Below are 25,839 nucleotides of genomic sequence, written 5' to 3' on the forward strand. Positions count from 1 at the left end.
TATTTATTTCCTCTTTTAGACAAATTTCTTTGCTCCACTTTAAGAAAATCTCAATCTAATAAGGACAGCCCTTCAGAACAACACTTTGATTCACCTGATTTTCAAGCAGATGGTATTCAGGGCACAGGAAACAACAAAACAGAGTATCACCATGTGTTTAATTTTAGCTCTCACTCCCTGAATTGCCATTTCAACTGTAAAACACTATCTTATTTTTAGTCTGCTTGTGTGCCTGAATAGTGTCAGCCCTGCCACTCCAGAACTGCAACCATGCCTCTCTAGTGTAATTCAGAATGGGCTAATTTCTGCCCTGAGAGCACCACTCTCAGAAGATAGTTGAGTTTCCAGCCCAGCTTGCTTATCCTCCTGTCCCAGACTGGGACAGGTAAGTGAATGATTTCCGTAGGCATCTTACCCACAGACCTGTCTGTGAAATTACAGATCAAGGATACTGACTCATGGGATACAAGGATCTCTTAGCAGCTTCAGGAGAAGATTTACTCCATCCCTGCCCACTTACAGGCAGATGGTTCTATGATTTATCAAGAGAAATGGTCCATATGTTGCCCACAATCTCCCGAGACTTTTACCCCAACATCACCTCTTCTAATGTTTAGATTAAAGCAACGTGAAATGGAGAATAAAATTAGCCTGACCTTGCAATAAACAAACAGATAACAGAATGACTTGCTGTGTGAGAGGCCCTCCAGTTCTATTCAGCATCTCAGGAAAATTCAAGACAAGAGTTTCCTTATCTTTGCTCATGCTTCAGGTAAGCCATGTACCACACTAACATCCTTCTCTGAATATTGAACCTGACATTGTCCATGGCATTTTCAATTCTAGCCTATTTAATTTTATGGTCATCACAGATACAGTTGTTTTACATGTTTGCTGGGCCCCTTGTCTTGCAGCTCTAGAGGCAAAAGGAGACAGAAACCTCTTGTTATGCTTAACAGCAATCTTGTGTTTGGGAGGCAGACCACAGGGAAACACTGAAGAGAGAAGCAGATCCCCGTCTCCTGGTAGGAGAAAATGCAGCAAAGGATTAAAGCAGCTAAGCAAACTCGTTTCTTCAGCATGTGAGGTTGAAATAAGCAGGCAAAGAAGCTTCTCAAGAGTAAATCATCCAAACTATTAGTTATCCATCCTCTACTCTGTCATTATTCTCTGCCTGTCAGCTCCTTGTAGGGGCTGTCTGTTTCATCCCTCTTGTGTTATTAAGGTTGCCATGTCCTCCTCTCAATGGTTCCTATCAGTTATAATGAAACAGTGTGGGGAAAAAACCCAAACACTTGGTCTCCCAAATTACCAGGAATTAAAGGAACAACAACAAAATTGTTTTAAAAAAACCCCAAAACTAACAAACAGAAGAAAATGAAAACCAAAAAGAGAGAGTGAGAGAATTTTGCAATCTGTAGATGATTTCTGCTTCTGGGATTGCATACGTCATTAAGATTTATAGGTCAGTCCAGAGCTTAAATAGCAGATGTTTTCTCATTATTTATCTTCCTAGCTAAGGCACAAGATTCCTTTTTAAGGAAATCTGCGTAACACATGCAATGAAAATAGACCATGTCCTAAGATCAGCCCTTCTAATCAGCTCATAAAGGCTGAGCTGAAACACCTATCAAAGAGAAGTTTCATTTCATCCTTCCATGATGGAAAGAAATGTGCTTACTAGGGTCTGATCCTGAAAATTTCAAATAACAGAACTGAATTTTGCCTCTTATCTGGTTGTCCTCTGACTATAGTTATGAACAATGCAGGAGTTTCTTGTATGAACAGTCAACTGGCTAGCAGGCTTCAGCTTCTGCACCCCATCCCAAGACCTGTTTTTTTGAGCTTTAATCAAAAGATAGCATAGCAAGTACTACTCTGAGTAACATCACTGCTCTATGTGTTCTTTATAAAGCACAACCTGTTAGTACTATGCTGCAGTCACCCAAACTGATCAAAGTGATGTCACTTCCACAAGCATCTCTCCTCATAAGAACCCTTCTAGGCTTTTTCCATATGTAACCACAGGACTGAAACCGCTTGCAAGGATCTACTTTTCTAATCATTGCACCCCTTTGTGTGCAAATCAGTGGCCACTTTCTTTCAAGCTGTTTGCGCATGCCATCCTCTGTTGTGGAGGTGGAAGGGAAAAATCAAAAGAAGCAAAATATCCCAATAACTTGAATTCTGAACTTTCTTCCTTACACCAGAAGCACCTTCTGATTCAGAACTACAGAATACCCTTTCCATCCTGTAACATACTTCTAAAACTTATGAGTTGTACACATTTATAACCTCCACAACTTTTGCACGTACTGTTCGGTCTCTCTTGTCAGTGTAATTGGGCTGAATAAGGATCTCACATGCTCCCAAACCAGCTGGGTCTGGGTCTGACCTTGGAATCGTTTTTAACTCTGGAACCACAGAATGGCTTGCATGTGAAGATCCCCTTTCTGGCTGCTCTTCCCTGAGTGCAGACTTCTGCAATTCTCCTGCTCCAGGCCTTACAAGCACTGTTGAGACCACTCATGCCTGAACAACCTACTCAAAACCACACACCTCCAGGGTGATAGATTCATTTTAGAATCAAAAGTAATTAAGAGAAAAAGGAGCACATATTTGCACAGCAACCTCACTCTCAATCCACACAAGTGTTGCAGCTCTTCAAGTAAAGTATCAAAAGCCTTCATAATCCTCTGTAGTGTCAACAGCCTCTTCTTGGGAGTCCATGGGACCTCCTTGCCCATGCAGATGTTGAGGCATGGAATGAAAGAAACCTTGTCCCTTTTCCTGACATCTCAGTTTTTTACACTAGCTGCCCTGTTTCTTGGCATCTTCAGGCAGTTAAAGCCCAAACCCCATTGCAGATGAACTGGACCAACCAGTTCCCTTGAGCCTGCCTGCCCTCTTTAGCAAATCTTTTGCTCTGAGAAATATCACTGCTGACCCCCACAGCAGCTGTGATGGTGAGGTGCCATGTGAGACTTTAACTATAAGCACTGCCCTGCACAAGCGTTGTGTAAGCATCATTCCTCCTGCTATACCTCTGTACTCAAGGACACTGTTTCTTCATTTGCTGCTGGTCTAGAGTTTCAGACCACTGAAGTCAGCTACGGCCCAGTCTCTCAGCTAGATCACAGACAACAGTAACTATGCAGGAAATATGAAGAGCCTGTATTTCATAATTAACTACAGGCTTGTCAGTCTGACCTGTCATATAACTACAGACCTGTCAGTCTGACCTTGGTGCCAGGGCAGGTTATGGAGCAGACCATCCTGAGTGCCATCACATGGCACATATAGGACAACCAGGTGATCAGGCCCAGTCAGCACAGGTTTATGAAAAGCAGGTCTTGCTTGACTAACCTGATCTCCTTCTATGACAAGATGACCTGTTTAGTGAATGAGGGAAAGGCTGTGGATGTTGTTTACCTGGACTTTGGTAAGCCTTGGACACCATTTCCCACAGCATTCTCCTGGAGAAACTGGCTGCTCATGGCTTGGACAGGTGTGTGCTTTGCTGGGTAAAAAACTGGCTGGGTGGCCAAGCCCAAAGAGCTGTGGTGAATGGAGTTAAATCCAGTTGGTGGCTGATCACAAGTGGTGTTCCCCAGGGCTCGGTACTGTGGCCATTTCTGTTTAATATCTTTATCAACGACCTGGACGAGGGGATCGAGTGCACCCTCAGTAAGTTTGCAGACACCACCAAGTTGGGCAGGAGTCTTGATCTGCTTGAGGGTAGGAAGGCTCTACAGAGGGATCTGGACAGGCCAGATTGATGAGCTGTGGCCAATTGTATGAGATTCAACAAGACTAAGTGCTGGGTCCTGCACTTGGGTCACAACAACCCCATGCAGTGCTACAGGCTTGAGGAAGAGTGACTGGAAAGCTGCCTGGCAGAAAAGGACCTTAGGGTGTTGGTTGACAGCTGTCTGAATATGGGCTGGCAGTGTGCCCAGGTGGCCAAGAAAGTAAATAGCATCCTGGCTTGTATCGGAAATAGTGTGGCCAGCAGGTCTAGGGAAGTGATTGTCCCCCTGCACTCAGCACTGGTGAGGCTGCACCTCAAATTCTGTGTTCAGTTTTGGGCACTTCACTACAAGAAAGACATTGAGGTGTTTGAGAGTATCCAAAGAAGGGCAACCAAGCTGGTGAAGGCTCTGGAGCACAGGTCTTATGAGGAGCGGCTGAGGGAACTGGGGTTGTTTAGCCTGGAGAAAAGGAGGCTGAGGGGAGACCTTATCACTCTTTACAACTATCTGAAAGGAGGTTGTGGTGAGGTGAGTGTCGGCCTCTTCTCACAAGTAACAAGTGATAGGACAAAAGGAAATGGCCTCAAGTTGTACCAGGGGAGGTTTACATTGGATATTAGCAAAAATTTCTTCACCAAAAGGGTTATCAAGCATTGGAACAGGCTACCCAGGGAAGTGGTTGAGTCACCATCCCTGGAGGTATTTAAAAGATGTGTAGACATGGCACTGAGGGACATGGTTTAGTGGTGGACTTGGCAGTGTTAGGATAACAGTTGAACTTGATGATCTTATTAAAGGTCTTTTCCAACCTAAGCGATTCTATGATACTACAGGCAAATACTTGACCCTTATCTTCCTCTCTTGACAATCAGCACACACTGTAACAAGATGGCGAGAAGCCTTTGCCCTGCCAAGAAGCAGCTGTTGTACATTAGGGCTGCTACAGCAGATGACAGAAAAGCCCCTCCTGGTGCCCACCTCAAGACCAGTGGACTCTTTAGCCCGTTGCCAACTAATCATTCATGTGCAATGTCTTACAGGATAACACTCCTTGACATTGCATAATTGTTTGCTAGAGTTCACACAATATTATCCTATGACTATAGAGGCTCTGATACTGTGAGGAAGCACTGTGAGGAACTACTCTTTTGGATGGACCTCTCAGAGCTAGGTCAGAGCTTGTCATGCAGAACTATAGGCATAGCATAACCTATTATTCTATTCTATTCTATTCTATTCTATTCTATTCTATTCTATTCTATTCTATTCTATTCTATTCTATTCTATTCTATTCTATTCTATTCTATTCTATTCTATTCCCTGTGCTCACCATGAGTTGAATAACAATGAGACTGTTATTTGCCTGAAGTGCTGGGGGATTTCAGCTCCAAGAACACTTTCAAGGACACAAATCAGAAAGGTTACAAGTGGAACCAGGATTTTATTTTAGGCTATTTAATGATATTTTATATTATTTTCTGTTATTTTTCTGAATCTGTTTCAGACCCAATGCTCACAAGCAGTAACACAATGTGCATGTGTAGCCAGGAGCAGGCTCATTCATTCTTCAGTTTAGCTTGAAAAAACATCCCTTGCAGTCTGGCAAAGGCAGGTCACAGAGATTCAGAAACTAGAAGCAGGAATACAGGGCAAGCAGACTGTTTTCTGAAGAGTGACAACTTGAAGAATGAGGATCAGGACCAACCACCCACAAGTGAAGAAGAAGAAGAAAAGGAAGAGGAAGAAGAAGAAGAAGAGGTGTGTGGTACTGTGGGGTATTTTCCAAAGTAGGATACATATTGACAACAGGGATCCTTTTTGTCTCCCAAAACTTGCTCCACTGTGCTTCTTGGCCAGTGATGGATGAAGAACACTCTCGTGCCTGCCCCACGCTTGTATTACACACAGGGAGAGCTGGAAAGTGGCAGCTCCAGATGGTGCAGCAAGCCTGGAGCCCTTCCAAGCACGGGCTGTTTGCACAGGCAAGAACCCCTGGAGAAATGAAGCCAAGGGAAGAGCAGAGCTCACTCCTGCTACAAACTTGCGATGGGAAAGAGAGCCCGAGAGAGCCAGGGTGCAAGTAGCACCTTAGAGGTGTAAGAGCTGCAGGCAAGAACCTCTCCAAAATGTCCCAGAGGAGCCCTGACAAGGGGCTGTGCTCAGTGCTACTACAGAGGACAAGAAGCAACCCGCCGGGGCCACCCTTGGGGCCCACCCTGGGAGTCTAGAAAGCTTTCTCCCCCCAGATGTGGGCCACAAGGGCCACTTTCGTGAAGCAGGAGCAGCAGGCACCTGGCCAAAATGGCCCAAAGGGACCCTGGCAAGGGGCTGTGCTCAGTGCTGCAGAGGAAGGCAAAAAACCCCGGGGACACCTGCTAGCCCACCCTGGGGGAAAAAAAAGCCTTTCTCCCCCAGCTGCAGGGCATGAGAGGCCATCTTCATGGTGTGTGAGCAGCAGGCAGTAACGCAGCCAAAATGGACCAGAGGAGCCCTGACAAGTGGTCACGCTCAATGCTGCAGAGAAAGGCGAAAAACCCCAGGGGACCAGTGCCAATCTGCCCCAGGGGAAAATTCCTTCCTGACCCCAGCGCTGGTGATATGCTACTCCCTGAGCATGTGAGCAAGACCTGCCTCCTCCTCCCACAGGCTGGTCACGCGTCCCAGGAGATGCCCAAGCCCTATTTTCCCTCAACCTGGAGCCATCTCAGGGGCGTCCAAGAGTGGCAAAAGGCCCCAGCTTGATTGACCTTGAGGCAAGAATCCTTCCCGTGCTTGGCAGAGCACCCAAAATACTGGGACCCCTGGCAACATCTCTGCATCTCATTTCTTACCGCTGCTGGCCCTGGCTCTGCAGGGGATGAGCACGGTGAGCTCTGCAGTGTTCCTCAAGAAAGCATTTCCTTGGTCTTGCCACTGCTGTCCAGCTGAAAAGGCCTGATAGCCTTGGGCACCTCCAGCTCCTACCAGTGTTCTTCTCTCCAGCAGCCTCATCCAGCCTCCTGTCTTCCTCCCTCGGCCCCCTTCAAGTAATTCCACTGGCTCCTCAAGGACTTCCTCTTGGATGTCTTCGGACTGCCCCAAGGCCAGCTCCGGCAGCAGGACATGGAGGATGCTGCCTTTTATACTTCCCCAGGGCACCATGACTGCTGTGTTGCTGGGTGGTGACACTGTGACATGGGGGTGACAGGGCCCCATGCGCAGCCCTGCCCACTGCCCCTCGGCCCAGCACCCTTCAGAGGAAGGCTTGTGGGGTGCTGGCCCCGAGGCAGTCCCTGCCCTTGGTGGCTGTGCACTGGGCACAGCTGCTGGGTGTCCCTGTAAATTCATCTGCATGTCCAGACCGTGTAAAGAAGGGCATGTATACCATATATGCTCATTTGGAGATGCCAGAGGTAAAAGAGAGTTCACTTCCTTCTGCATGAACTCTGCAGTGTTGTAGAGAGCATGCATGATTTCCTCACCATCCCTTAGCGTTGCACCAAGGGACATTTGCTACTACACTGTTGATGGTGAAGTCTTCCTCTTGGAAAGAAGAACTGAACTGGTTTGTGTTCTTGAACATATTTTTCCATACATTTCAAGAGCTCTCTTCCTCCTTTGGCCTTCAACCTTGATATCTTTCTTGAAAGTGATGGCAGCCCTCTCAGCCTTTGTGTTGCTCCTTCTAGTCATCTTCTCCTATAGGTCCTCCATGCCCCTAATGAACTTCTTAGTCTTTGTCTGCCTTCACCCCAGACAGAATTTCTCTTTCTTGAGCCTGAGGAATGAGAATTGTCCACAGTAGTAATGGTGAGTTCTCAAAAGGGCCTTGCACAATGCTTGCCTTTCCTACAAAAATATCTTTGCCTGACCCACAAGAAGGTATTTGCCTCTATCACATTGGTGGCTCATAGTCACCCCATGACCTACTCATACCTCCAGGAACATTTGCCTACTGCCATATGTCCAAACTGGAGCAGAAAATCATGGTGCTCCACCTGACATTGTGTTACCTATTTCTTCATGCATGGTTTATTGATGTAGGGGTTATCTGTCTTGTCAGAGCTTCAGCTGGTATGGAGCATGGAGTCATAGAAATACACCATGAGATACAGCTTTTCCTGATTCATGGATGCCACAAAATCCATAATATGATGTGGACAATGACTATATCTTTTGGAGAAGGAAGCCTACATATCTTAACAACAGTTTTTTGCAATCTAAATTCAAAAGACCTGACCATGAACTTCACCATTTCATACAGTTGATGACATCAAAGCATGAAGGGTGAAGCCTAAGAGATGTGTTAATGAGGCTTTCACCCATGAGTAGCCTGCTGGAGTACAGCTCCACACAGTCATGACCAGCAGATCCAGCCCTCCACCAGCCGGGTGAGCAACGGACAGAGTGTGTGGGTGGGCCTGAGCATGAAGCTGGTGGTGTCAGTCCAGTCACTTTAGAAATGGATGTCTCCTCCTAGGAAAGGAAATAACCACAGCTGGCATTAACTGAGCTTCCATTTTGGAGTTTTCATTGGAGAAAGTACCAAATCAGCCCAGACACTGAAAAAGCTCCAAGAGACAAAACACTGGTGGGTCAGTGCGATGTAGTTCATAGCACTGCTGTCTGTGGGGATAAGCTTTACTCTCCAGGAGTGTGCATACAGGTCACCAAGTTTTAAAATGAATTCTGCAGGTATTTAATAAAGTGGAAGATTGTTGCTGATAATGCTGATGTGGGTAAGGACTTGGCTGGCCAGGTAGTCATCTGACACTAAAAGACAACTGCCTCTCTTTAAGAGTCCTATGCATCTGTAAGATAGCTACCAAGAAGGACTGAGGATGTTGTTTTTTATATGACCACCTGAAACCACTTGAGAATGTCGGTGTGATGAAATTACTAGTGATGTTATTCAGACACAAAAGAACTTCATTGATTTTTTACATTGATAAAAGAAACTACAAAAAACACTCTTCTAGCACACACTTGGTAATTAGTTTGCAAAACTGATGCAATTAGTGCAGAAAGCTGCTAGACTATGTTTGTTCAGTTAGATTCTCAACATTATGATGCAAGGTCAATGTGAAGAGACTACAGGCCTTTGCATGTGTCCAAACATGGATTTGGTGGATCAGCAAGCAGAGTGAGGCTAGAGACAAATGCTCTTGCCAGGAGGGCCCCCTGTCCAGAGGGCTTTTAGGAAGAAGACAGTCCTTAAGCAGCAAGGATTTCAAACGACATTGAGTTTGCAAACTAAAATCTACATTTTGAGTTACACTTTGAGTTACAAACTGGTAGCCAGTGCATTTTCAGACCATGTTTTCCTTTTTGCAAAGGGCCCCACAAGGCAAATGCATGCTGAAGTAGCCCATCCTGAAAGAATTCACTATAGCTGTATAATTGTGTTCCCATACTGTGGGGGAACACAGTACGGGAATGCAATCCCGTCAGTTGGGCCCCACAATTTCAAAAGGATGTTAACGTACTTGAATGTGTCCAGAAGACAGCATCAAAGCTGGTGAAGGGGCTAGAAGACATGACCTATGAGGAGCAGCTGAGGACACTGAATTTGTGTAGCTTGGAGAGGAGGAGGCTGAGGGGCAACCTCACTGCTCCCTACAGCTTACTGAGGAGGGGAAGTAGAGGGGGAGGTGCTGATCTCTTCTCCCTGGGATCCAGTGCAAGGACATGTGGGAACAGTATAAAGGTGCATCAGGGGAGGTTCAGACTTGACATTTGGAAACATTTCTTTACTAAGAGGGTGTTCAAATCCTGGAACTGACTTGCTAGAGAGGTGGTCAATATCCTATACTGATGAATGTTGAAGAGGCATTTGGACAATGTCCTTAATAGTATGCTTTAACTTTTGGTCAGCCCTGAAGTGGTTAGGCAGTTGGACTTGATGATCATTGTAGGTCCCTTCCAACTCAACTCTTCTCTTCCATTCCATTCTACCTACAACACAGCTCAAACAGAGATGGAGGCCCAGGCCTGAGCTGAAATGGGGCTTTTGGGTCCATGTGAAGGGGTGTGAGTGGGAGTCCCAAGTGAGGCTGGTCATGACCTTTAAGGCCTATTAGTACTCTCAAGGCCCTGACATCCATCATGGGGCATTAACCTGTCTACCTTTAGGCATCCTAGTGAGGCACCTCAGCAAGGCTGACCTCTCTATATCACTCATAGCAGATATTCAGATTCACTTGGACAATATAATGTGAATTTGCATAGATTAGCTAGATGGTGTGACTATCCCACTGCAGGTCTCACTACCTTACCCTCTCTCAGGAAGTATGATAGTTATTCTGTTCTTGGGGCCCTCATGCTCTGCAGGATTTTGCTCTAGGTGGACTGCACTTTTGCTTTAATCCTGTGAGTCCCAAAGTTTGCTCAGTTGTTGTCAGAGAAAGACACCCTTTGGTTCTTGTCTAACCTTTTTCCCATGTATCTTCATACTAGCTCAATGAACTGTCTGTAGTGTCAGTCTATCCAAGCTCTGTTCCAGTACACCTGTGAGGAGGTAAAGAAAATGCATTTAAGAACTGTAAAGTCAGTGCTGTGTGCTAACTGTCTGTGTCCCTTGGAAAATATTCGCACTGTCTGTTACTGACATGAAAATTCTCTTGGTAATTTGTACACTGCTTTTAGCTCTTCAGGGTACCTTCCTTCTTTGGCTTCCCTAAAGAAATGTGCTGTACAGGCTAATATGAGTGTTCAGCTGAGCTCCAGCCCAGTACTTTTCTGTATTAGGCAAAAATGTTGTTTTCATTACCAATCTTTAATCCTTTAAAAAAAAAAATTAAAAATCCCTGCAAATGAAACTGTTTCTCATAAAGTCCACATTGCATAAACATTTGCCCCAGGTCCTGGGAACAACAGCCAGTCCACACATGGACTGCACCACAAAAGCAACAGCTCATAGTGGTCAGGCCAGGGCAGAACAAGGACATGCTCTCTTTAAGGGACAGATGGTATCTATTTAGCCAAACATTCTTCCACTAAGGCTGTTTTAATGCTCAGATCATTTTTATCAGCTTCTTATCACATTTGGGAGCCCAGCATGCTTCTGATGGAGGCTATGTAAGTGCTTCTCAGAGAGTGCTGTAGTTTCAGGGTTCAAGGCAACATATCAGCCTGAAGAGGAGGTGTGTGGATGTGAAGGGGGGGAATAAAAACAACCCCTTGCCATGTTTGCTGATTTTGAAATGTTCTTGGATGAATTTCCAGGTAGAATATAGATACAAGAACGTGGGAGGCTTCCTTCATCCATACTCAGTTTTGCTATACGTTCAGGGCCAGACTGTGAGCCTTTAACTCATCTATGTCTGTGCACTGTTTTGTAGGCTAATATGAAGGAGGTCTGCCACTGCTCTGAACAACTCAGAGATGCCTCACTGGCATCTGTAGCATGGTATTAAGCCCAGGTTATCGTGCCTCACATCTGACTGCAAAATTCAGTGTAGACATGCAACTTATCCTGGCACCCATTCCTAGGAATGCTTCCCTTCCCAGATACTTCTGTTGTGAGGACAAGGTGTTACTCATCATTACTACGCATATCACAGAGTGTCTTACTGTTAGACTGTCAGGCAGAGCTGTCATCTGAAACCTCCAGTGCAGTGAGGCGATACAGCCCTGTGTCACTCCTCTTGAACTGTGAAAGTACCACATGAAACTAGTAGCATGACATCTGCACAGTGTAGCATGAACCAAGGCACCTTGATGTAAAGAATGGAAGAGTGTTCAGAGAGAGCAGAGAGGAAAGTGTGGGACACCTATGAAAGCAAAGAAAAGTCTTTCTCTTTTTCTTGCTTCACCAGGGAACTGGCTTACACAGTACTACAATAACAAGCACTGGCAGGCTGCCCAGCATCACTGTACTCTGGTTGTAAGTGAACTATGAGGCTCAAGCTATCTTCTGGGAAAAGTTCACACCAAATGTATTGTATGTTATGTTTTCCCCTTATTGTATTTTTTTTCCAAACCAGTCTATTATATTCCTTCACTGTTGCATTATGGATTTCTTTAAGATCCCTAGGAGCTGCCCTTTTAAAACCAAACATTGAGTAATCAAACAGATCTGCTTTTTAAAGTAACAGAGATAAACTAGTAATCCTCCTCTCAGAGACAGCCCTCAGAATAAAACCAGAGCACAACTCATTAAATGGTGTTGGGAATTTGTTTGCTTGAGTTTTTTCTCAGATAAAATGAAGAAGTTAAGAGAAAGAAGTGCGTTATTAAAACATTATCATTATCTATACAATGTACATCTTCCATGGAGTGGAAGCCAAAGCAGAGCAGACTTTACAACCGTAGTGCAGTGAAAGGAAAAATGTTCCTGAACCTTTCAAAACAAGTTTGATGTGGTTTTACATGATAGTCCTGGTCACCTCAAAGATGCCAGGTGTAAATCCCACTGTCAATTTAATGGGTGCACAAAGATTTTATTAAAAGTACATGAATCCGTAGCGCTTGAAGAGTGAAGGGAAGAGTCACTCATTCTGTGCTGAAGGCAATAACATGCATTCATTTAATTTTGACTGCTTCTCAATATGGCTTTCACAGAGTCATAAAAAGACAAATTTTCTAAGTTTACAAAAACTATGAACACATTGGACATAATTTATCTGACCAATCAGGCCACAGACAGTCAGTTGGAAACTAGGTAGGCCCATTTATACATAAACACACCAAGTACGTATTTTCCCCATTTCCCTGCAAATACAGATACTTTAAATTTATATTCTACTGCTGTTTTTACTAATTAATTTTACTGCATTAGTTCCTGGAGGCCTTTGCTAAGTTCTGTATTGCATTGTGTGAGGTATTGTACCTATGCATAGAAAGTTTCTGCCTCAAAAGGCTTAGGAGTTTAACTTAGGGTTGTTTTGCAGATGTGATGGCACTGTACAGAAAGCAAACTCACAGGAAACATGAAACAGTTCATTCAGCTTTAATTTGCAGTGGTATTGAGTATCTGTAATTCCTGGAGACCTCAGTAGGAGTTTTGGGTGTTCAGCACTTTTGAGAGTCAGACTGAAGTTCCTTGCTATGCTTCTAACAAAAGGTCCTTAGAAATTAGAGACAGAAAAGACTTATTAGGTTATCAGGCCAAATTCATCCCAGAAGAAAACCCATTGAAGTCAATGGCATTTCATTGGGGATGGATTTACCATAGAAAGATTGTTCCCTATAGTATATTTAGAAGTACTTTGTCCTATAGAGTTTTAATTAGCTCTACATTAGTCAAGGTACTGTACCATTGTTTCAATCAGCTGCCCTCACAGACAGCTATCCTTGTCCATGTTTCCTCTCCCACCCCCATCCCTTGCTGCCTCCTTCTCACCCCCTCACCATTTCATGTTTAATTTGGTAGTGAATTTCTCACAGAGCTTTCTTTCATGTTTGAGAAAGACCTAGCCTGTGTTTAAGTTAAAAGAAAAAACCAAAAACCACAAAACAAAACAAGACCAGGAAAAGAGAACAAATCCTTCTGTTGAGAAAAGCAAAGGTGTTTATGAAGCCTTAAGCTTTCCTTTGTCACTCCATCAATCCATATATAGCTAGGCTACAGTTTTTCACCACATATTCTGTGTGAAGATGGACATGGGTACTTTAGACTTGACTTTCCAGTTTCATCACTGAGTCACTGCATTGTTAGGGTAAGTGGCTTCACTTTCCAAACCTCTGCTCTACCACTATTGCAAGAGCCCTAGTCATACACATGTAAAGAATTCCTCAAGTTGCTTGACAGAAATCAGGAAACCATATAAAGTTCCACAGTGGAAAAGCACAGTAGTACAAGTAGTACAAGGCAAAGGACTGTTGCCATCAGTACTACAGTCTTTTTTTGTTTTTAAAATCATTCTAACACATACATTCATCTTTCCTCTGAGTCTTTTTTTTTTTTGCCTTCTCTAATGAAAGTTCTAACAAGATTATGGGGAATTTGTAGTCTCTGTATGCTTTCAGTCATATAATTACAACTAAAACAACTGTGTCAAGAATAACTGCAGAAACTCTGGGTTCAGTGCTGCCTTCTACCAAAAGAAAAAAATGTCCACAACTAAGAAAAAAACTCTAAAACCACATTGGACAAGTTACTAAATCCCATCTACGTAAAGATGTGTGTGTTCACTTCTGAGTCACTGTGTCATTTGACCACGCAAGAAGCGAGACAGTTTGCTTGAGGAATGTCAGGAAGACCAGAATATAATTAAAAAATAGCCATGTTTTCAGTTTTCTTAATGCTCTTCTAGAATAGGCACACACTCACTTTAAAATTAACCACAGAGCTTAATTAAGCTGCTTCTGATCATGCCGGGAGGGTTCCATGTTGTCTTCCTGTGGTCATTTCATCAGTCAGGGCTTTTCATGTAAGAATGTGCTGCATGCATGTCACAGCATGGGATCTCATCACAGACACCTGCTCTCAGCCTGTAAACACAGATTTTAATCCCCCTCCCTACAAAAATGGTGACAGAAGGGCATATTATTTAATTACTCATGCATGCTCTCCAAGACAGGGTCCACAGCTCCACTTGTTTCTAGGGTTTGTGCTGGTTTTAAGGGGTGATCAAATAGGATTGTTGTTAAAACAGGAGAAAGCTTCACCATAGACTTCTTGTTGCTATTCAATGAGAACAATACATGAAAAGACTGGCAAGAGGAGAACAGTTAGAGCAAGAACTAAAGAAAATCTAGGTATGGTAAATATAGTTATAAAATTATTTGTGATTTCTTTAGCTCTCACTGTGAAGCTAAGCTGTACTGTGTAACTTCACTCTCCTCCACTACAAGACCATAGATCCAGCAAAAATGAACTGTGGTAGTCATCTGTAACTGAAGAAGTTGAAACCAACTTAAACTTACTAAAGCCTTCATCTAAGTTAGATCTGCAGTAGTGGTTATGTTTCCCTCAGGTGCTAGAAGTGTGAAAACCAGGAAGAAGATGAAAGGAGAAGTAATAACTTTTAGCTCTGCTTAAACAATGCATTTATTAAATCATTTCAGTCAAAATCATTCAGCAATTTCTGCAAAATCCTATCATGGACCAAAGCAAAGCACAGCTAAATGAAACGTTATATATTGTATCCGGCAAGCAATCACCATACTTGCATTCTTATTGCCCTCAGCAGCACCTGCATTCTTTGATCACAGTCCTTTCATGTGCTACACTGTATACAAAAGACCAATCCAGCAATTAGCCATTCTAGCACTGGGTCCTGAAATCTCTGCAAATGCTTCAGTCCTTTAATGAATTCCTAAATAGAAGGAAGTTGCAAACAAAGTTCAGCTTGTGTATTTTATGCCAGGTTCCCACAGCACTGTAGGTTCTTAGAGCTTAATTAATGACACTTGCATCCTGTATGGCTTCCAAAGTTTTAGTGGAAATTCTACTGGTCACTTCAGACTCTGACATCTTTTGGACAATTGTCCTCAGGATATTGGGCAACCTCACCAGTCTTTGGAAGGAAAGGACAAGACTTTGCTGCTAATCATGACTCATCTGTATCAATGGGACAGACAAAAACTGGAGGGACAAAACGTGCATCATTTCAAGTAAACTACTCATCAGAAATCCTATGCATTGTATAGGAACCAAAATGGGTGATGAAAATGAAAACCACAGCCCAATATACCAGCATTTGGGAACTCTGCCAATGCCCCTAATTAAAATTTTGTACTAATCTCTTCAGGGAATCCAAGAAATTCTTTCAGAAAATAGAACATTCTATGCACATCCAACTACTTATCCTGTACGAGGGAATATAAAGGAGATTGTATACGATCAGACAGAGGTCAGTGGAGTGGAAAGGACAGTGTGAAAGCTACAGGAAATGAGCCATCTATGAATGAAAATACTGGAATTCCTTCTTGAACCCTGACTCACATAATGTATGATTTTGCTGGTCCTGGTCTAAGGATCATTACATCAATGGAAAGACTTCATTAATTTTAGTGAGGTTTTAATCAGTTCCCAAAACAGGAGAATACAAAATAGGTATTTAAAATACAAGGTATGCCAACATGTCCTTTCCCCTCTTTTTCTTTTGTCCTACCATCATTAGAGAGCTTGGTGAGAGTGGTTTGAGATGAATGAGAAGTGTAGAGGCTGGACTGGAGAGGGTCTAAGACAGCACCTCTGACATTGGCTTACAGGCAATAAACAACACATTCAGTGCTGTTAGAGATGCAATTAGAGATGAAAGGAAGGAAAGAGTTGGTAATTGGTTGGTAACGGGAGAGGGAAGGGATGTTGATAGACAAGTATTTCTAAGAAGGGAAAGACCAAATCTGCTTTATTGTTAATAAAAAAGAGTGAGATTTTAAGAAGAAAAATAGGGTGATACACAGGTGTGAAGGAGAGGGGAATAAGGTACCTTGAGTAAGTGTACAAGGCTAGGTTAGAACCTCATTCGTCTGGATAGAAAAAGAGACAAGATAGGTAGGAGGCATAAGGCAAGTCACAGACAGCAGGGAAACTGCATCATACTTTGTCAGTTTTCTCTTTGAAGAAACCAGCAGGGTCTTATAAAGAAAAATAAGTGAAGGCAGTAGAAGAGAACTACCAAAGATGAATCTAGGCTGGCTCTGCAATGAGTAGATCTGTTTAGCTATGCAACTGAGCCTCATAAGTCAAGCAATCCTATCCTGAGCTTGAATTATTCAAATCTAAGGCTTTTATTTGGCCAGTGTGGAGCTACAGGGTTTAGTCATTGAATGTCTTACACTTTCCATAGCCCCTGACACTCAGGCAGACTGGCTGAACCTAGCTAAATGGAAATGGAGGTACAAGCATCCTCCCTTTGCGTGGCTGTAAATGACTATATGCAAATCAAGACAGTGGGGACTGTTCCGTCAGCTAATTCTCCCAAATGAGTACGATCTACAGTGAACCTAAACAGGACTTTAGCTCCAATCCACTTGTCATTTGCAGAGCTTTCCCTCTTCTCCCTGGCTTAGAAACAAACAAAACTTCCTCTCTGCTACCTTTTTCTAAAGAATCTTTCTGTGACTGAGCCATTTATGTGTCTATATTACATGTAATTCTCTGATGTCAGATGAGATAACAGAGATAATCCTCACAAAGGATTTGAGGCATTATAGATTACAGCTTCTATTTGTATGTTGCAAGCATTGCCTTCAAGAGGCCTTGAGTGATGCTATAAGATCTCTGTATTCAGATTATAAGATACTTGCATTCAGCACTGCCTTATTAGAGGTTTAGAAATACCAACAACCCAACTAAGTGACCAGCTGTTCAGATCCTGCTGTTCTCTTAATCCATGCAAAGGTAAAATGCTATTATGGTCAGTGGGATCCTTGCCAGAATAACAAGATTTAAACCATTTTCCTTATATTTCTTGATCTTCCATTCCACTATAAAATAAAGTGATTGCTTAGCAGACAGAACAATTTATTCCAGAAATAAGTCATCTTTGTTTCAATCATAGTTTATCCAAGCCAGAAAGGTACTTAATTACTGTGTCTTTTCTTTTCTTTCTTTTTTTTTTTTTTTAAAAAAAAAAAAAATCTGAACTCCCACTGACACAACCAGCAGGAATCTTGACATTGGGTTTTATGTATAGTTCAGGGGGCCTACCTAGGGCTTAAATACTTTTGTGGATCTGCCTGAAGGTGCTCTCACTGGGTATCTCTCAGGAAAAAGCTGAATAGTTACAGCTGCTCCAGAACTCTTTCTCCATCAGAATGAATATGGCATTAATACTTCCAGGACATGATAATCACGAGGAAGATCTTTAGTTGTGTTTCCTGCTGTGCAACACATGCTCCTCTGAGGAAGGAACTGAATAATTTTGGGAAATACAGAGGAGCTATGCTCAGTAACTTCACAATATGACTGTTACAATACAAGGCCAACTCTGGCTCCCAAGCCTGCAAAACAATATAGCCAATCTCTGTGATACAGGATGGTGTGAAACACTGTTCACACAAAAGTATATCCTGCTTAGCACCTACGGTATATTCCTAGAAGGAACATGGCTGATAATAAATTCAGGTGACGTTAACACATGTCATGTACAATGTTCTTTTGACTAATTATTAGTGTATTTATGTTTCTTGAATTTTGCAGTGATAATTTTTTTAATTTCCTCTGCAGTGAGAACATTTAGTAGAGTGGGGAAATTTGTGTTTGCTCTCCAATGATCTCTATCAGTCTCTACAGCAAAAATCTGCATTTTCTAGCCTCACCCACACTGACATTTTGCCTGCTGCAGTTGAGCTCCTGAATGGATCAGCAACGTTCAACCAACAACAGCCGTTTCCAGTGTGGAACAATGGTCTACGTCTTCAAAGAAGTCTAGGCACCTCTTGATTTCAGCTACTTGAAAAGAGAGAGTGGCATATGTAGCATAATTCTGCTACATACGAGCAGGCAAACATCTAATGGAAATACCCCTTTAGCAGCTTGTGTCTGTGTGATTTAGGATGTCACAGATCTCAGCTATTTGTTGTCTTTCTGACTCCCCTGGCTGTGTTGAAATCACCACTGTGACAGCCAAGATGAAGTAGCTGACTGTGTGAGCATTCCTCGTCCTTTCCAATACACAGCAAAACTACTTAGCTTAAATCACCACTGACGGGAACTAACTTCTTAAACAGGTTTGAACTTGATCCTTGTTGAGCACATCTGACTGTGCCCCAGATTGCCTAGTTCAGCTCAAAGCCAGCACATGTACCCTATTATCAGCAGCAGCAGCTCTACATCAGTCAGCAGCTGGCAGATGGGCCCTTGGGGACTTTTCTAGCCAAGGCTAGTGCAGCCCTATGGCTGCTTCAATACATTCTCCGTGCGCAAAACAGGACGTATCTCTGTGCAAATGTTGTTATTGCACAATGGGTGTCATTGATAGCAGGAAAAAGACAATGCTTGGGAGCTGGACATGTTGTTCAAACATCATTCCAGTCTTTTTATATACTCTGATTAAGGCCCCGTTACTTAGAACTGCCGTCATGCTGTTGCTGGTTACTTTGAGTGCACAGAGAATATCTGAAATCCCTTTTTACTCTTCTTTAAAGGGTGAATTGAACTGTATTTCAATGCCTGGATTTCTAGACTTTATGACATTGTCTTAATGTAGATTCTGTCTTATCTATATCCAAATACATACAGATCTACCTACACAAACAGGTACATCCATAGTACTCATCTTTTCAAGCACTACATACATTTTCACTATTAGCCCATCCAGTTTCTCCACTACATTTCCAGGTCATAACCCTGCTGTTGTCAGCAATGCTTAGCCCTTGACTCCCTAGCAGTATTTCTTTGGCAGTGGCAGACAGGGCTGTTAGACAACCAGGAAATCCAAAACAAAGGAAAACTGTTACAAGGAGAACATGGGACAGGCAGAAGAGCAAGTGGAATTAACAGACTAAAGGCCCAAGGGAAAGAAATGAAGTGAGGCTGGGAATAAGGATAGCAACCTTTGGAAAGATTTGCTCCCAGTGCAGGCAGCAGCAGCAGCTGCTGATACTGCTAGGGACAGTGTCAGATCAAGCAGGATGTCACCTGTTGTGAAAAGTACAGCACCAACATGGGGCTAAACATCTTAGCATCTCATGTTTGAAACAATACACAACTAAGCACAAAGAACGTGTAACTGACTGAAGGGATTAATTTCTGAAACCTGGATGTCTCTTTCAGATGGCCCAAGTCTCTACCACAGGACCTGTGATGCATCTACCAGCCCTGTGCCAATGCTGCAGATACCTCAGATCTCTACATTTAGGCTACTGAATAGTAACCACTGTATCCTGTTTTAGGCTTTGACCCACTGCTCCTCATCCTCAAAGCATGACAATGAATGGGGACCAACTCCAACCAGCTTGAGGTAGAACAGCTCTGTGATGACCCAGGTTGTACCTGCAGCTCACTGACGGATCTAACCCAGGGTAACAGGCAGTTCATCTTCCTGCCTGACTCAACCATGTGGCTACTTCTAACAGCTTACAGAAACCCCTGCTCCCTGTCACATGCGTTGAATGCAAACTGTGCAGCTGAGCACTGTCATTTCCCACAATCACAGCTGTAGAACTCAGAAGAAATAGTGTAATCAGGCACCAGGCATCCCCCATTACCATAACCACGCGATCGAAGCCTTGCCACAACACAGCCTTTTTCCCCTACCCATTCCATTTGCTTTTACTCGGTCTCTTTCAGTCACTGCCATTCCTCAGTGAAGCTCTCAAGTGGCCGTGACAGGAATGTCTGAGGAGATGAGATAGAAGCACCTACAGCAAATAAATAAACCAATAAAGCAATAAAAAGACAAAGCGAGAGAACAAGGGGGACATGAGCTGTTCAGAGGCTTGAAGGCCAGCCCATAGAGTCACTCAGTCTAGACTCCAGATGTGAACGCAGAGCCTCAGTGAGTGCAATACGGGACTGCGTAAATATCTCAGCCAGATGTCTCAGGGCCCAAGCTACAAATCCTCACAAATGGTGACAGAGTTGGCTGTTGCTGTTCACATAGCTCTGCTTCCAAGAGAATCAGTGGTCATTCAGTCAGCAGCAGTTCATTTTTACTGCCAGATGGGAGGGAAAACCAGGCTCAGAGTTGCAGTTAGTCTCATAGCAAACTCAGCAGTCAGTGGATGGGTCATGGAGCCCTCTGTGGGTACTGAGGTTAGCTCAAAATAGCAATCTGGGGAAAGAGCTGAAAAGATTATAGTAAACATAAAAGCACATGATCCTAAACTCCTAAATAGACTAAAGTAATGGGCTGCCATGTTAGGCACCTGAATTCAAATTTAGATCTTCAAGATCTCTCACATTTGGTTAACTAAGTTTACAGATGCTTAATGTTACACGACAGAGTTACCTTACATTTCAGTTGCTGGAAACCTGTTACACTGTCTCTAAGAAGCTTGATGCTTGTCCCTACACTTTCACAAACTAAACATTCCTCTGCCTGACTTCCATGTTCCCAGAACTTGTCTTCTAGGTGGGTGCCTCACAGAAAGCACCTGGAGGGAACATGGCCACCTTCCTGTCTGCTGGTAGGTGGATCTGCCCCTTGGGAGGCTGGAGATTAGTTTCAGCTCCCTCTTCTGCCTGAGTTAGACCAGAGAACTGAGCCTGTCTCTCCCAGGAAATGTCTCTAACGACTAGGCTATAGTGTATTTTAAACCAAAGTTTTCCCAGTCTCTTAGATTTATCCCATACTCCATAAAAAAAATTAAGTATTTATTGCAGCAGGGGATAGGACCTGGTGCTCTGCAGTGAAAGTCCTTATATAATCCACCCTGTCACTGGCCCAATTTAGGATCTATCAAATTTATGATCCAGATTCTCTCCAGCAAGTCACCCAAAATTGGAACTGGCTGAATTATTTATGAGATGATTTGTAAGCAAAACCCCTGAGTTGGGTTACTCCGATTCACAGAGATAACATTATTTATGATTTTTTGTTCAGACATAAGGCATGAACATGTTTTAGGATGGCCAATAATTGTCCTGAGATTTGCAGAAGGATTGTTTCATTCTCCTGTTTTAGAGTGCCAATAGCAAAGTGACTCATACAATATAAAAGACAAGCTTTTGAACCAAACAGCCCAGAAAAAACTTGACAGAGACATGTGCTACCATATCAATCTCCTATTCCTGTAGGTACAGTTACAGCCTGAGGTTGGGCCCACCGGAGAAGTATCTAAAAAGGCCATTGTTCCTCTCTCCTTTTCAGACCTAGGCTCACAGAGATAACTCAGAATCAAAAAAGATTAGGATAAATTGCATTATTTCATACTCACCACAGGCTAAGAGCTCACATATGAGCAGTAGCTGATGCAGGGTTACTAGTTAAGCTGTCACGGCAACCCACTTGGGACTGTGAGCCCCAACTCACATGCGCTTTTCTCTCATTCCCAAGGTCCTAAGGGAGGTCAGACCTGCCAAAAGACGTTCTGAACAACACCGGGCTCCCACAGTGGTACGTTTCCCATAAAGGTTGCAGGGGCTTACTCCGATTTATGCCTGTACCACATCTGACCCTCAAACCCTTGCTGGGATCCACTTAGTTCTAAACAAGATATTTCCCAAGCTGCCACATTCAACCCTGAGTCTAAATCAGATTTACCTGAACTGACAGGTGTATCGTTTTAAGGTTTAATTCACTTCCCTCCCTATTGTGAACAACACAACATTACCCCCAAAAACATAGTAGAGAGAGACCTGTGCTGGACACATACATTATTTTCCTTATTATTCTGCACTTTCTCAAGAGAAAAGGCATTGCGTATAATAGTCTAAATAAGAGTTAACTCCAAGATCTAAACAAATATATTGAACAATTTATTCAGAGCACATTGTGCTGTTCTTCCACCTCTTTGGTAATGAATGCACAGCATCACTGTGGCAGAAAGTTAAAGGGGATATTTCTTCTGGCAGTGCCCTCCAGGTCCCTTAGGCAAGCTTATCCAGCAATTGTGTTGGCAGTTTGGAGTTTTTCCCAGGATCTTCTATGGCCAGGGATGCTACAGGCCATTTTATTAAATGTCAATGCCCACTGCTGATTAATTTTTGAAAAAAATCAACCTTAGAATATTTTTTTTTCTTCTGCTCCACATCACAAACACATCTATTTAAGGGTCTTCTTGGAATGAAATAGCACGAAAGAGTTGTATTTGTAACACTACTGTGCACCACTGACTTTCCCATACCAGGAGACAGCAAATTTTCATTGTCTTGCCCTTGAATCTGTGGCAGTGTTGCAACTCCTCTTCCAGCATAGGCTTAGAACTCACCTCTGACTCATAAATGCCAACTCCAGTGCAGTGGGTAAACAGTCAATCAGCAAGTAGACAGAAACATAAGATAAGTGAAACTTTTTCTCTTGCTGTACAGATCTCAGAGAGGTGGAACTCATGTAGGTCAGTAAAAAAGGAGGTGTTGAGATACAATTTAGGAGGAGGGTACAGAAATTCCAGAATCCTTATCTCCATCATGAAAAAAATCAAAGTCCCTCCAACCACAGACCACAGCATATTCCCCTGTGGAAGATCAGATTTATTTTGCCAGTCATGCAAATGCAGTAGCCATCTGACAGTCTCAAAGCTGCATTCCTCAGTGCCTGTGGCCATATCAAATTTTGGGAAGACAGGAGGAACCATTTTCAAGAAAATGGTGTTTCATTTACTCTTTGACTCTCAAAGAATGTTTTGTCTTCCTCTCTGTTTTGTGAAGTGCTGTCAACACTTACAGTGAAGTTTATTGTAAATACACAATAATAACAACTGCGCACATTCATCTCTGATTCAATTCCTATGTAAATTTATGTTAATATATATGCAGATTAAGTCTGCCCCCCTTGGTCCTGGAAAGTTGTCAGAATGACACATGGGTTCTGAAAAGGTTGTGTACTACTGATCTGCAGTTTTTGTATAGTATTCAATAATTGGCAAACCAACAACAAGAGACTGTGGATATTTCTCTTCCCTTTTGCTGGATAAATCAGTGGAGTCTTCTAGATAGAGTTAAAAAAACATCTCTAAAACCAGTCTCTAAAACCATGACCTGCTCATTTTTATTTCTATTTCACAACAGAACAAATATTCACAGGTGGGACCTTTTGAGGAATGGGGTGGTACAAGGGAGTCTTGCTTGTAAGCCTTCAAGAACTGACATGCCATCTTCTAGACAGAGAAGCAATTTTTCTCCCTAATATTTAGTAACCGCTAAACCAATGCCTAGAGTTTATGGATAGTCCTCCTTACTTTTTGCTGTCTAAATTAGTGCTGGTTTTAAGAGAGCTCAAAAAGGTCATTTATTTTATTTTCTCCTTCTCAGCCTCCCTTTACTCTGTTTTAACACATAAATACAGCCAGAGCCATTCTGAGCACTCATGTCACACCAGTGGTGAGGTAGCTGGAGTGCCACAGCTAGCTGTTCTCTACTTTCTGCCAGGGATGTTTGTCTGTGATGCTTTCTGGTACTTTGCAGTGAACAGGAACTAATCTTTAGTTCACCCCAGGGCTGAGTCCCTACAAGTCTCCCAGGCACTTCTTAAATAATCACAACAGGACATAAATTGGGACTTCAAGAGATACATGTGCTCTTTGCACAAGGATGAATTTCTGCTAATCCAAAAGGGGATGGGGAAATTGCTATCAGAAACAGCAGGAGCCACACTTGTTGGCTAGGAAGATACACCAGACAACAGAAGTCCAATTGCCAGAAAGTATTTATACTCCTGCAGTTCACAGCTGAGGACTTGATCCCGACCTTTGATACACAAAACAGATTTGTTCTGCAGCTGGAAAATTGGTTGCAGCATTTGTGCTTGGAGGGTAAGACTGTGCCCAGAGCTGATGAAGGTGGAACCTGAGTCATCAGTTCTGAAGTAAGGCAACAATCTCCTGACCAAAATCACTTCCATCCTAATAACACTGAATGGGCTTAGAAGGCCAGTGACTTTTGGAAAAAAATCAAAGAACAGAAGAACTGTACGCCATACAGCGATAAGAAACTTCAATCACCCATTTCATTTGGGCCTTTCAGACTGACACTGAGAAAAACCCTTTCTTCTCCAAGCTCTTCTCACTTGACTCTGGTTTAGAGTGTTATTTCACTCTACTTTTTTAATCTCATTTTATTGAAGGCAAACTTAGCCCCAAGAGCAAAACAAGTAAAATAAAAGCAATTAAAGCCTGGAAGGAATCTGTATTTTTTCTTTGAAATAGAGCCCCATGTCAGACAGCTTTCCACGTACCTTGTTCAGTGTAGGTTACATTATGGCATCCCATCAGGCCCATTCAAACCAGGTTGCAGAAGTATTGTGGCTGGGATCCAACGCTGCCTTCCTGCCTGCAGTAGCTGTTGGTGGTGATTTCATCTCAATCATTTTCTCTTTCCACCTCTCATGCAGCTGCCTGCCTGTCTTGATAGGACCAAAGTGTAGCTCATGGAATCTATATGATAATCACAAAAATAGTTATTTCTGCTGAAAAATGGATTTAATTCCCCCTCTAAACCTTTGTGGATTGCCAACTGGGGGTGTGAAACCAGCTGGCAAAAGATGCGTTCATTTCAATTTCATGACTTTCATATACTGCAGCTTCCTGACTTTAAATGGTTCCTCCCCTCTCTAATGAGAGCACCAAGGCCTTGATTAACAGCCCTCACTTTAAACAAAGTTTTGAAGAAGGTTCTTTTCATGGTAACTTCTCTGGGGATGTCTGACAGCCTGCTCAATCCAGGGCAGCTGAATGCCTCTTCTTTCACAGCATGAGCATTTGTCAGAGAACCTAGGAGTCAGGCTTGGTGAAGATTTGTATCCCTGAGTACTCTGCAAGTAACTTGCACAACAGCGTGGGAAGGAAGCTTGAAAGTAGTGCTGGTAAAACAGTGAAAAACTAATTTCATCAATGTTTTCAAAATGTAAAGGCTTGGAATGAACTCTGTTTTACTTTTTTAACTCTTTCAACCCATTTTAATAAAATACGTTTTTATTTACTGAAAATCTTGTCTTCAGTACGTTGTTTGCTAATTATTTTAGTCCAAAGAGGATTTTAGAGCGATGACTAGGCAACGTGGGAGAAAAGCCTGATATGTTTTTTGACAGTTAATCACAAAGAATGGAAAGGCTATCTCTTGAGAAAGAGTCCTTTAAGCCAGGTAGAGCCATCTGGATCACAGCTTTCTAATGGTTGAATAGTGATTTAGGATGTAAATATTGAAATCAAAGGCATCATCCATGGAAAAGTACCATTTGTTTGCAGACTCTGGCTTTTCAGACTCTTCCAGCTGCCCACTTAGTCAGTGGAAGTCTTTAATAGACAGTAGATGAGGGCCTTAATCATAACTGAGTCCTTGAATCTGGACTTACGGAGATTTTAAATGGGCTCTATGAGCAAGCTTGCTTGAAAAGGACTGCAGTGTACATCCTCCCTGGTCACAGGCCAAGATGCTCCTACTTTGTGACCTTGCCTCCTTTTCACTGATCTCCCCTGGGAGATCGGAGAACAACAAGGCCCTGTTTCAGTGCAAGACTGCTGACAGTACTTGAAGTTATATCTAAATTGCAGTCATATGGTGGCTGCTGTGTAGTGCAGGCTAGTACATACCCCAAGCTAGACTTAAAAACTA

General features: G+C 42.9%; 1 long non-coding RNA gene across 2 annotated transcripts; it reads right to left on the reverse strand.

The window, feature by feature from the left end:
* Nucleotides 1-12,151: 12,151 nt before the first annotated feature.
* On the reverse strand, nucleotides 12,152-24,621 carry LOC141933613 (uncharacterized). 2 transcript variants are annotated; one of them, XR_012626142.1, is made up of 2 exons: nucleotides 24,464-24,621; nucleotides 12,152-12,798 (listed from the first exon to the last, which is right to left on the reverse strand). It is a non-coding gene; the product is annotated as an uncharacterized LOC141933613 (long non-coding RNA). The 2 variants fall into 2 exon arrangements; XR_012626139.1 differs by lacking the exon at nucleotides 24,464-24,621 and adding an exon at nucleotides 14,005-14,334.
* Between the last annotated feature and the right edge of the window lie 1,218 nt (nucleotides 24,622-25,839).

This window comes from Strix aluco, chromosome 1, assembly GCF_031877795.1.
Source record: "Strix aluco isolate bStrAlu1 chromosome 1, bStrAlu1.hap1, whole genome shotgun sequence".
In the NCBI taxonomy this organism is placed as follows: Eukaryota; Metazoa; Chordata; class Aves; order Strigiformes; family Strigidae; genus Strix; species Strix aluco.